The 13,856-nt window shown below is 41.1% G+C and overlaps 1 protein-coding gene across 3 annotated transcripts in view; it reads right to left on the reverse strand.

Moving 5' to 3' along the window:
* LOC307017619 (protein phosphatase 1 regulatory subunit 29-like) overlaps nucleotides 1–13,856 on the reverse strand; it is a 339,917-nt gene that overhangs the window by 209,884 nt on the left and 116,177 nt on the right. For all 3 annotated transcript variants that reach the window (XM_079647257.1, XM_079647255.1, XM_079647256.1), the window contains exon 2: nucleotides 3,558–3,878. The gene's annotated coding sequence lies outside the window, so the exon portion shown is untranslated. The remainder of the gene's footprint in view (nucleotides 1–3,557; nucleotides 3,879–13,856) is intronic.

Genomic DNA, 13,856 nt, shown 5'->3' on the forward strand with positions numbered 1-13,856 from the left:
AACGTTGATTCAAGTACTTATATGATCAGGTGTAAGACCCTACGACACTCGTGATGGTTGCATGTCAGGAGAAATATCCCTCTCAGTTGTAAACCATCTTGATCCATTAACACCAGATCCTGATGAAACTAATCTAAGAGAAATGTGTTGCTAGTTTGTTTTTGAACACAACGTTTTTGGATCATCCTGGAAATAAGATCAAAAACCTTCGACAGCATATCATTACAAAAGTGCTAACAAAGTGGTGATGGGCACATACCTGCAGGAGTGTTTAGTCTGAGCGAGGAAACTGTCAAATGAGGAAGCTGTTCATTCAATGATTAGAGAATGTGTGAATTTAAAGCAGACTTGAAGTTTTTTAGCAACCAAGCAATCTGTAAATTAAACAGACAATTGATTAAATCAGATTTCCTAGGTATCTGAATCTTAGTTTAACGTGTTTCAAAAGAAAGATTAGAAGCTGTAGTTTTACATCGGATGTTCAATATATAAAATAAGATGTAAGGACACAATATATGCAATGATGTAACTAAAGATGTGACAAAAGATGCGACAAATTTGGAGCATGTGAAATATGGTGGCAATTAGAGCATGTTAAAGGGGAGCAATTATTCAAAGTACACTTGTTCATGTCTTTATACATCAACATGTGTCCCCTCTTCTCCATGTCTCTTCTACATCAACATGTGTCCCCTCTTCTTCATGTCTCTTCTACATCAACATGTGTCCCCTCTTCTTCATGTCTCTTCTACATCAACATGTGTCCCCTCTTCTTCATGTCTCTTCTACATCAACATGTGTCCCCCTCTTCTTCATGTCTCTTCTACATCAACATGTGTCCCCTCTTCTTCATGTCTCTTCTACATCAACATGTGTCCCCTCTTCTCCATGTCTCTTCTACATCAACATGTGTCCCCTCTTCTTCATGTCTCTTCTACATCAACATGTGTCCCCTCTTCTCCATGTCTCTTCTACATCAACATGTGTCCCCTCTTCTTCATGTCTCTTCTACATCAACATGTGTCCCCTCTTCTTCATGTCTCTTCTACATCAACATGTGTCCCCTCTTCTTCATGTCTCTTCTACATCAACATGTGTCCCCTCTTCTTCATGTCTCTTCTACATCAACATGTGTCCCCTCTTCTTCATGTCTCTTCTACATCAACATGTGTCCCCTCTTCTCCATGTCTCTTCTACATCAACATGTGTCCCCTCTTCTCCATGTCTCTTCTACATCAACATGTGTCCCCTCTTCTCCATGTCTCCTCTACATCAACATGTGTCCCCTCTTCTTCATGTCTCTTCTACATCAACATGTGTCCCCTCTTCTCCATGTCTCTTCTACATCAACATGTGTCCCCTCTTCTCCATGTCTCTTCTACATCAACATGTGTCCCCTCTTCTCCATGTCTCCTCTACATCAACATGTGTCCCCTCTTCTTCATGTCTCTTCTACATCAACATGTGTCCCCTCTTCTCCATGTCTCCTCTACATCACCATGTGTCCCTTCTTCTCCATGTCTCCTCTACATCAACATGTGTCCCCTCTTCTTCATGTCTCTTCTACATCCACATGTGTCCCCTCTTCTCCATGTCTCTTCTACATCAACATGTGTCCCCTCTTCTTCATGTCTCTTCTACATCAACATGTGTCCCCTCTTCTCCATGTCTCTTCTACATCAACATGTGTCCCCTCTTCTTCATGTCTCTTATACATCAACATGTGTCCCCTCTTCTCCATGTCTCTTCTACATCAACATGTGTCCCCTCTTCTTCATGTCTCTTCTACATCAACATGTGTCCCCTCTTCTTCATGTCTCTTCTACATCAACATGTGTCCCCTCTTCTTCATGTCTCTTCTACATCAACATGTGTCCCCTCTTCTTCATGTCTCTTCTACATCAACATGTGTCCCCTCTTCTTCATGTCTCTTCTACATCAACATGTGTCCCCTCTTCTTCATGTCTCTTCTACATCAACATGTGTCCCCTCTTCTCCATGTCTCTTCTACATCAACATGTGTCCCCTCTTCTCCATGTCTCTTCTACATCAACATGTGTCCCCTCTTCTTCATGTCTCTTCTACATCAACATGTGTCCCCTCTTCTTCATGTCTCTTCTACATCAACATGTGTCCCCTCTTCTTCATGTCTCTTCTACATCAACATGTGTCCCCTCTTCTTCATGTCTCTTCTACATCAACATGTGTCCCCTCTTCACTGGCTTCAGCTTCTACTGAAGCCTTCAGAGTAAATCACCAGAACGCCGACACCTCCTCATCTCCACCGCTCCCATGTTTTTTTTTGTGTTGCCATAAGTTATTCTCTCTCCGTTGGTGCGCTGGGCTAATGCTAATGCTAATGCTAATGCTAATGCCATCAAATACAATGGCGGCTTCAAAAAACTTCTCAGAGTTTTAGGGGGTGTGGTTTGCAATTTGCCCAGCCAATCAGAAATTGGTACTTGTTGTCCCCAAGATAGTCCCACCTCTCTAGCAGGGACTAAAAATGGGAGTAAAAGTTCTCTGAACTAAGTTCTCTTTTTGGTGTGAACGCAAAATTCCAGGCACTAACGGAACTAAACGGGAAAAGTACGGGTAGAATTACTCCGGTGTGAACGCGCCTATTGTGTTCTTTTTAACCAAATGTCTCTCAGAGGGGCGTGGGGAGGGGCTCCTTATTTTCATCTAAAGTAACAGACGGAGAATCAGCACTTTGGAAACAGGGCTGAAACAGAGGGGATTATGGGTAATGCTGCAATGATCTGTTTGGTGTTTGGAGCCAAACACTTCAGAGACATGTTTTGTATATAACTGAGACCTATAATATATTGATGAAAAACAGTATGATAGGAGACCTTTAAGATTTCAGCTTTTGCTTGAATTTATTGCTATCAGTAATTCTAAAAAGGTAGTTTAGGGTGGCACAACTTAAACCTGTAGAACTAGGACAGGGCGTAACATCTTTAAAACAAGAACACTTTCAGCTTTCAGCACGAAAAAAAAAATTGTGACAGAATCGTAGAAGATGTATAGCACACAGAATATGGGTCGCTGCACACACATCAGGCATTGCTGTAGTTTCCTCTAAATGTCAGCAAGTTTCATCATCATGCACCATTGCAGCAGCAAAAAAATTCAACTTGACCTTGACACCGAGTCAAAGCCACCGATCTGTTTCCTCCACAGATCCAGCAGAAATATAAAAAAAGTATTTTCCTTCCACAGCACACCTTTACAAAATCTCTTTCTAGTCATGCATATGGATCAGCACCTGCTGCTATGGCAACAGACTCCGGCCGGCCTCGTTTGGTCAGATTCGGTTGTACTGCTGCTTTTCACAGTGAACTGCCACCGGGCCCTGTCAGCTGCCTTTGCTGAAAAGCGCTTCAGTGTGCGAGCCGTCAGCCGAGGCCTCTCAAATCCAGCCCGAAGCACCGGACTTATTCGAAACTCCATGCATCACTGGCTTTGAATAGGGAGTGGAAATGACAGCAGATCTGCACCGCAATGTAAGGGGCTTTCACACCGGAGAGAACAGTTTGAGTTGACTCGCTTACCTTTACTTCAGACTGAACTCCTGCTCGTTGGAGGACAGGCTGGGAGGATAGAGCCTGCCTCCTGGGTCTTGAATTGGATCAATCGGACTATATATCAGGATGAAGTTGTTTCGAAGAATCTGCGAGATGTCCTTTCAAATGGTCTGTATGCTGCTGTATTCTCCCAGAATATGTTAAACCTGCAGTCTTGTTGATGGTCTGCACTGCGTGTCGTTGTCAAATCGATTTGCTTTTCCTTTGTCCATCAAGCAGGCAAACAGCTGTTGTCCCAGCAATTGGTTCTGTCCCCACGGGCCAAATCAAGAAACCTCAGATGTAGAACTAAAGGAGAAAAGAGAGGAAATGAGGTGTTGATTCAACTTAGAATTACATTTGAGTTAGAGAAACATGCAGGGGCAGAGGGAGATGAAGATCAAATCACTTCAAAGAGTGAATCAAACAAACGGCGTTGATAAGGTGCACATTCAAAAGGTTATATTCCTGATTGAGATCTTGTGTTTGGTAAAGCTATTCCCTAATAGTTAAAGTATATTTCATACCAGATTGAAACCAGGTGGTGTCTGCTTATGTACGCAGGCACCTTATCTGTGTTTGGCCGACAACAAGCTTCACCTCTGAGATAAGAAGAAGACTTTAAGATTGTGGAGACCGAGAGAGATGAGACTCAATATTTGAATGATTATTTCCACCAACATAAACAGATTATTAAACAACTCTTCTGAATGTCACACTTAGAAAAGTTGGTATGCATAGCCCATGTACTGGAGCTTGTACTGGGTGAAGGACATTGGTTCAAATAACTTAATAAAGTCACTGTTTTCCCTTAAAAATAAAATAAATACTGAATAGTCGCTAACTAAACTGCCGGGAAAGGGGTATTACTTGAACATGGACAACATGATAACAGTATAATAGGAGACCTTTAAACAAACACAGAGAAAGTGTTCGAACCCTTTCTCATAAAGGACAGAATTGCGGCAACTGGTGAGCGCACTTGGTCGGACTTGATCTCATGTAATGATATATTTATACACTTTAACCCAAAGGCCTGATCAACATCTCACAGGAAAACCATTGTATGGGAGAACCAAGGGTTTGTTTTACCACAAGCAAGAAAAAAAAATGCATCCGCTGGTCAAGAGAGAACAAATGCGTTGGCCCACTCAAATGTCAGAGCGCAGTGACATGGGTCAGCTGACTCGCCTAGTAAAAAGGGGCGGGGCTTGTGTAGCCTTCGAGAGATAATATGAGGTATCAACAGAGCAGAACATCCTTTCTTTCTCCATCGATGTGTAAATCTTCCGGCTTTAAGTAAAGGTTACAAGAGGGGGTCGGATTGAGCTTCAGTGTCTTTGAGAGGAAAGAGAGAGAATAAAGGGTAAGAGGGAGGATGAAGAGACACAGGGGGTTACACACTAAAACCTCACGCTGGTCTTGAGTGTGTGTGTGGAGGTGGTGTGAAGGAGATTATTAAATCAAACGGCCGATTGGGGAAGTAAACAAGGTTTTAATTGAAATGAAGGGCTACGAGTGCTTTCAAACAAGGAACTAAAGTACAAACAAAGCCTCATCAAGGACTTATCTCTTGAGAAAGTTCGGCACGATTAAAATAATTGTTTGATAAGTGAGAGAAAATAATTGACACGTGAGATTGAAGGACCACCAGGAGCAGAAGAGGAAGGAGAGTCTATTTAGATCACCGCCAAAACAAAATGGGTGAAAATGATGTTTTGATCCACCGCAGTTCCCAACAGTGTTCTTGAGGCCATGATCCATCATCGGAGCAAAGAGAAGGAGACATGGTGAGATGAAGGGGGGAGGACAAGTGGGAGAAAGTAAAAGAATGAAGAGAGTTTAGAAGTAAGGGAGGGCTGAGTGAGATGGAGACGGATCCACACAGAGGGCTTTCAATTATTCATACACTGGATAAAATGCTGATCCAAAATTAAGACAAATAATAATGAAAACGAGGTGTTTTTGCTCGTAATAATTAAAAACGTCTGCCAATAGAACGAGTGAACATTTGCTTGGTTCTTGAAGTAGGGATATGTAGATAAAGGAGATCTTGTGATTAGCTGGGAGAACTTATGTTGAACTGTATCTTTCCAGGATCAGTAAATGTTGTTACAAAATAAGCCTGACATGCTTTTTTAAATCAAGTACGAATTATTCGTTAAAACAAGATGAACCATCTTTTACAAAAATCACAGCAGCTTAAAAAACTTGTTTCATTTGAGATACAAAATAAGAAGTTTTGAAGATGCATTGTCGAAAAACAAGACCCTATATCTCACTGCATTGTTACCCCTTGAGTTATGAGGTCTTATATTGAGTGTACAGATATATTCTGACTAGAAATGAGACGAATATACTTGGCAATATTTAGAGTTTTAACAGTGTAAAGACACGAGGCATTAAGTCCATGTGTGCAAAATAAGGACAGTCTCTGTGAATCCAAATGACACATAACAAGAGGAACTAAAGTTGTGAGCTGCACTCGGTACTCTCTTTAATGAGAATGGTTTTTAGTCAATACAATTGCCTGTTTCTAAACGTTAGTCCCTGCTGGGTCCTGAATGCTCTATTGAACTGTTAGATTAGCCGCTTCTGTTTTACCATGCTCCTAATTGGCTGTCGGCTGCATCTAAACTTTTTTTTTTAACATGTCAGAAACAAAACATACAACAATAATAACAATATATATATATATAATTATTTATTTTTTCTCTCACTCATAATAATTATTATTAAAAAGTACAAAAAATAATAATAAAAAAAAAAAAAAAAAAATTCTCAAATAGTAATAGTCATGTTCAACAGGGGCAAGAAGAAGCTTAAAAAGAAACGTTTCTGGTCCTACCCCCTCTAGCATACATTTTCCTTATGAATAAAATATTAGGTCATCGTCATCAACGACACATTTGTCTTTTTTTTTCTTTTCTTTTTTTACAGAAATATCAGAAAGAAATTACTTTTACAATTACAAGAAATAACAAATGGGATTTTACAACTTGCATTTGTTGACCCTTCATGGACTCTGACACAAGGCCAATCCATTTATTAATATTATTTTTAGTTTAATTATGGACGTTTTGGTGTGTGCGTTAATCCGTGGAAAGTGGTTACCCTGGGAATTCACGGAACTCTTACAGTATGCACTGAAATGTGAATTACAGAATACATGGAGGGTGAGGAATCAGTCTTTTGTGAACTCCTAAACAGACTGATGGGAGTACTTGGGATTTAATGACTGGTAATGATGGATGCTTATAAGGCACTCTGCGGAAAATGATCTAACATTGACCCTCATTTTCTCATTAGGTTTGACTAGTACAGTCTGTTTTTTAAGAGACGGGAGGGAGTTTTTCTCCCATGTATGATTCGACTTTTAATTTTTTTTCAGTCAAAGTGAGGATGTTTTCCAAAGGTGGGAAGTAGTGGAGTACAAATACTTTGTTACTGTACTTAAGAACATGTTTCTGGGTATCAGTACTTTACTCCACTACTTATTTTTCTGACAACTTTTAACTTTGACTTCTTACATGTTGAACACAAATACCTGTACTTTCTACTTCTTACATGTTGAACACAAATACCTGTACTTTCTACTTCTTACATGTTGAACACAAATACCTGTACTTTCTACTTCTTACATGTTGAACACAAATACCTGTACTTTCTACTTCTTACATGTTGAATCCAAATACCTGTACTTTCTACTTCTTACATGTTGAACACAAATACCTGTACTTTCTACTTCTTACATGTTGAACACAAATACCTGTACTTTCTACTTCTTACATGTTGAACCCAAATACCTGTACTTTCTACTTCTTACATGTTGAACCCAAATACCTGAACTCTCTACTTCTCTAATTTCCCAACCAGGCTGGTTCCTTTAGTCTGAATGTGTGTTTGGTGGCGTGATCATTATTATTTAGAGTCATTGCGTGCCTATTGATTTGAACACGATCCGTGTATCCATCATTTCCTGGTCTTCTCTAAAGAAGAGGGACCAATGGAAACGTTGTCATGTTGCCGTTGTTCAGCATGGAAACATTCATTAGCTAACAATGACATTATTGTTCTATTAATATAAAGGGAGGTCAGGTACTCTTTAAAACAGCTGCTAGTTATGGGTACTTTTTACTGAAGTACATTTCAAAGCCTCTTTACTTTGACTTGAGTAAAGAAGTTTAGTCAGTACTTCTACTTTCACCAGAGTATTTTTAATCAGGAGTATCTGTACTTCTACTTGAGTAAAGGATGTGTGTACTTTTGCCATCTCTTATTATTGACAATAATAATGTTGGCCAAAACTACAAATATTAAAGTCCCGTAGCAAACCAGAACTATCCTTATTTCCCTCCCGAACCGTTGAGATCACTTGAAGAGAATAACATTAGTGGTAATGAGATAGAAGGAGGTTGGAGGAAACAGCTGGTTGGGTACAGATTTGGCAACGAGTGGAGGAGGTAGACGGTCCGTGGAAAACGAGGCAAAAGGAAGTAGACACACACACACACACACACACACACACACACACACACACACACACACACACACACACACACACACACACACACACACACACACACACACACACACACACACACACACACACACACACACACACACACACACACACACACACACACACACACACACACACACACACACACACTGTCATGGACACACCTGCAGTTTGAGCTCTCGCGTAAATGCAGGTAGGGAAGGACGAAGCATTAACAGATAACAAGCGATGCTTTGAGGAGGAGGTGAGGCAGACTTTAAAGGGGAAGAAGGATCAAACGTAGTCACACGGGCAGGAGGGTGAGTGGGTGACTACACTGTTGTCCCTGGCAACCATACTCTCTTTTCTCCCCCATTCCTTGTCTTTTGCTCACTGCAAGCCAAATCATTTCTCTTTAATACTCGTCTTCACGGCGTCCTCCTCCTCCTTCCCGCTGCCCCAAACTATCTCTCCGTCTCTTTCATCCGCGCCCGAGTCGTGTTCTCGTTATCTTTCTCTGTAGTTTCACCACTTTCTTCCCTCCTAATGACTGTGGCTGCGATCGAACAGTCTTTTTCTCTCAGGAACTTTTCCTAACGGAGCGTCATGACCCGGAAACATCTAAGTTTTAGCCATGATAAGAGCTGTTCGAAAAGAAGATAGGAAAGGAGCTTCAATGCTTCCTTTCGTTATCTCCTTTAGTATCGATCCTTAACCAAAGGAAAGGAGATTATGCTGTCCGATAACTTCTTGCAAACTCAGCATTTATAGTCCCATTCACGAGAAAAAAGGGGATTGTGAACGTCAAATGCAGATCATGTAAGTGATGGTGCTTATTTAGCATTTGACAACTTGTGCTCTCACTTGCTAAAGTCTTTATATGTCTTGAAATGTTCACTATAAGTTAAACCAAAAGCTGAAATATGAACAGGACACTAATTACTTTTAAGTAATTTAAAAAAGTTTACTGAGTTTTGTTGGGTTTAACACTAGAACTGCCAATCGGGTCAATTTGGCCCAGAGCTGTTTTTTATTGTATGTAACTTTTTTTCAATAAAACATTAAAGTCTCCCAGTCCGTGACTTTTCCTGAAAGTTTGCTATGTTGTTAAAAATTGTCAATATGAAGTCAGATTGAAAAAATCGCCCAAAAAATTGCCATTTATACCTATTTCCGCCAAGCGGGTCATATTGACCCCACCCCTTTTTGCGCTATTGATTTTGCGTGTAAACAAACATGACGTGTTGCTATAGCAACGCCTTTTGTCTACTGCGGTTCCTTATAGATTGAGAGATAGATTGAGAGAGAGAGAGATAGATAGATATATTGATAGCGACAGTCTGTAGTGAAGACACGGGAGACTGCTCGCGGTGCGCTCCGCAGCAAACAGCTGTTTGCTTTTAACCAAACAACGACAACCGCCTCACGAAATGCTATGTTGTACCGTAAATAAACGAAACAATTTAACAAAATCGCTTGTCAAAATACCAATACCACAGGACCATTTTTCTTTTTAAAGCAATACTTTTACCTTGAAAATCAATTCATTCTAATGCTGGGTCAATTTGACCCCGGTGGCGGTATTAGATATAAAAAATCTCTGGCGGTTCAAGTGTTAAGGTATTTTTTTATTCAACATGTTAGAATGGTGCAATGCACACAAGTAGATGTGTAGACCATAATAGTAATGCTTATATAACATAAGCATTACTATCCCGGGGACACTAAAGAGTGACGCTAGTGGATAGCACTCCAACACATTGCACGTGAAAGGCTAAGGGGCGGGACATCTCTAAGCGGTTGACTAACCACAACTGAGCCGGCCAGCTAACCAATCAGAGCAGACTGGGCTCTGGTGTCAGACAGAGGGTGAAAAGAGAGCCGGACAGCTAACCAATCACAGGAGAGGAACCAAATACAAATAACAATATACCATGTAATATACAGGAGATCTTTTTCACTGCTTCCAGGTTTTTAAAAGCTGGAAACAACATGAACAAGAACACCAAGGGCAAAGTATCTAGATGTGCTTTTAGTCGTTCCCACACATAAATTACATACGCTGTCAATCACAAGGACAGTGAGTCATTGAAGTCACTTGTTCTGTCCTGATGAATTCACCTTTACATATTTCCTTAAACCCATTACTGTTTTCAAATAAAAAGTGGTTAGGAAAACACATGGGACCTTATTCTTCCTGTTAGAAAAATATCTCTCGTCCCCGGCTTGAGCTTCAGTCTCAGGATCCATGTATCTGTGATCCTCTCCAGAATGGAAGGAGTCATCACATACAGAGCATCAACTAGTTCCTGAACAGTGTCCTTCACATGCTGATATCCAAGAGAGGGAGTTCCTCAGTCACAAGATGGAGGAGTAGAAAGCAGTATTCAATGTTTACTTCAGATTAGCTCCACCTCAGAAATGAGCATGCTTGTCATATGTCTTTCTCCATAGAGGCTGAATCATCATGTTAATCACATAGCTATCATATGCCTCAAACAGTCCTGATGCTCTTCTAGGTAATCACACATCCTGTCATGTTCACAGCTACAGTTGGGATACCTTTGTTATCATGTTACTCTCAGATTGGAAGAGTACATTCAGTATTTTCCCAACACTTCCTCTCTCCTCTCAATCCCTTAGTTCCTGTTTTTCAGTCTGAAAAAAAAGTAATCACTCTTCTCTTTCATTGCTTGTAGCATCTAGTCTCCTGCTGTCTTTGTCTGAGTGTGTGAGTGGTTGACATTCGGATGACCGCCACACAGCCAGGGCCCTCTGTTTGGTCACTACCCACAGTGCACCACTCTAAACCGCCTGTTGAAATTCCTCCAGCATGGCTGGGCTCACACTCTCTGACCGGTTTGTCAATTGGAACAAAGCCACAGCCGCATGCTGATTTACCAGAACGAACACACACACACACACACACACACACACACACACACACACACACACACACACACACACACACACACACACACACACACACACACACACACACACACACACACACACACACACACACACACACACACACACACACACACACACACACACACACACACACACACACACACACACACACACACACACACACACACACACACAGGTTTCAATCTCTTCTATCACCCAAAACCTGACTTAGCACAAACACACACTGAAACATCTTGTGGAAAGAAAAACGATAAAAAAAGTTCAAGACACTTTAGTGGAAGTATTCACTTTCAGATGAGTAAGCATACTTAGTCAGCCCTGTGTGAACAAATACAAGCTAGAAAGCAAACCTACATACCATTAAAAACACTCAGATTTCACACCAGATGCAACACATCAGCCATCTTACCAACAGTAACCGTTAAAATGCAATCATGGCCGATGCTGTCCACAACACCATCTGTCCGCACGCCCCCAGAGCTTTTCAGATGTTGACAAAACTGTTGTATGTACCACAGAAATAATTTGTCTTCAATGACCTGAAATAGGGGTCAATTAGAAGCAAGTAGGGGGAAATAGGTGTTTCACAGCAAACAGAGCTATTCAGAGGTCTATGAAAGTGGCCTGTATTCCACTGATGTGTCTCTCTGCTACCCGACCATTAGATATTAAATAGAAAAACTTGAAAAAAGGCTCAAATCTGATTTAAAACTTAAATGCTATGGTTGTCAAATCCATGCTGGATAAACAGTGGATCATGTCTGGCTTTATTCCAATGAGGCCCTATGATACTATGTGGGGATGTCCCTTTCCTATAGTGTGTTATATAGGTTTTTAGTGCATGTAAACGGTCCGCAAAGGCTAAAATCCCACATTTCTGGAACATAGTGACAACACCACGGAACACTGGTGTTTCTATTGGCTAGCAACTCAACACATTGTACATGATAGGCTAAGGGGCGGAACATGTCTGAGCGGTTGACCAATCACAACAGAGCCGGCCAGCTAACCAATCAGAGCAGACTGGGCTCTGGTTTCAGACAGAGGGTGAAAAGATTATTGCAGCACAGACAGTATGAGAAAAATAAAGAGCTTTTTGAACATTAAAGCACAGAGACATGTCCAAGGAGTGGCACTTAACATATGAACCTGAAAATAAGCAGAACATGTCCTCTTTAAGGAAAGCTCAGTACTCCAGTGAGTTTGTAACGCTATTAAAGGTTGTAATGCGCTCCATTTGTATCACAGGCAGATTCGTATTATAAAAAAAGCTAACATTGTTTTTTTTCTCTCAGAGTCAGATGATGTGTGGCTTTGGCTATTTCCTGAAGGCAGTACAACCACTGCAGACCCAATTATCAAACTGAAACTTGTAGGAAAACATGTTTACTTTGAATCCGTTATTGTCTAATTAAAGCTGAATCAACTCTGCTGCACTTTAAAATACGCCTTGTTAGGAATTGTCTAACCTGGGCCTCACAAGAAATGTGATGTCGAATTGGTCTATAAACCGTAATAACCTTATCCAGTTATTTCTACAACGGCTTCAATAGATGTGCACTGGGGCAGTCAAAATAGTCTCTACTCGTTAAATGTAATCGTTTTTGACGAGTTGAACACAAATAATCGTGCTTGCTGTTGTCTCGAGCAAAGAGCAATTATTCCAGAGGATCAATTGTCTTCAAGTCGTTAATGGAGCGGTGAAAACATCGCTGTGTGTAATAACTGCCCTTAGATGAGTTGTTTTGACGCCACGAAGCCACGAAGCCACGAAGCATTACGTTTTAATAGCACATTACGAGCCTTGTATCAACATAACGGCCCCTGGGTTCTTCCACTGGAGCGTAACCGCGGATTATGAAGCCACTGTTGATTGGAAAAGTGGGAATAATTATCACACACACGGTGCATGTGGATTAAATATGGACACGTTAATGGCCGTTGCTCCATCTTGATGTAAACACTCCCTTGGTGCCATTAGAGGACCCCGAGTACACACACATGTATCTACTGCTCAAGCTCATCGCATCTCGCCATTAGAGAATATGAACATGTAACTGAGCCAAAAGTCTATTCAACCCTTTAATGGTTTCTGAATCCTGGAGGATAAGGTTATACAACAGGCCCTCACAAATGTACTTGTGTTTTGAAGCTTTTATTCTACGGACAGAAAGGTGTAATAACAGTGTAATGAATGTGTCAGATAGGTTGTCATGTGATTGTATAACATGACTGTAATGGCGCAATTCCACTACACGGCCTCGCTTGGCCTCGCTCGGTATGGCTAGGACTCGTTAGGCCTCGTTAGGACTTGCTCACTTTATGGCGCATTTCCATTACAGTTTAGTAGCTGGGGCAGTAACTGTAGTAACGTCATCTTCAACGAGAACCCCAGAAAACCAACATCAGCCGTTAGCAGTTAGCCCTCAGAGCTCACAGCTCCTCATATCTGTTCAGAAACTAGACAAAAGTTAAACAAGTACAAACCACAGACTGTCTGTGTCATGGAGAATACAGTCGCTGGTTTATTTATGTCTGTATAGGCCGTTGCTGTGAGTGTGGACGGTCGGAGCATATACAACGTTAGCTTAGCCGATCTCCATTTAGAAAACACGCATTTTAAAAGGTTTTTCTCCTGCCGTCTGTCTGCAGACTTGTCAAAGCATTAATTCATGGTTTTTACTAACCGGTGTCAGTATGTTGTTACTTCGGCATCCTTTTGAAACGTGTATTACAATTAAATCACGGTCAGATATGTTCATCTTGTTGTAGTTGTAGCCCCCTTGACAGTGATTCTCTCTCTAGTTTAGCATACTCAGCCCGACTCAGCCTGGTTGTTCCTGGGCCTAGAA

Source organism: Notothenia rossii (assembly GCF_949606895.1).
Source record: "Notothenia rossii genome assembly, chromosome: 1".
Lineage (NCBI taxonomy): Eukaryota > Metazoa > Chordata > Actinopteri > Perciformes > Nototheniidae > Notothenia > Notothenia rossii.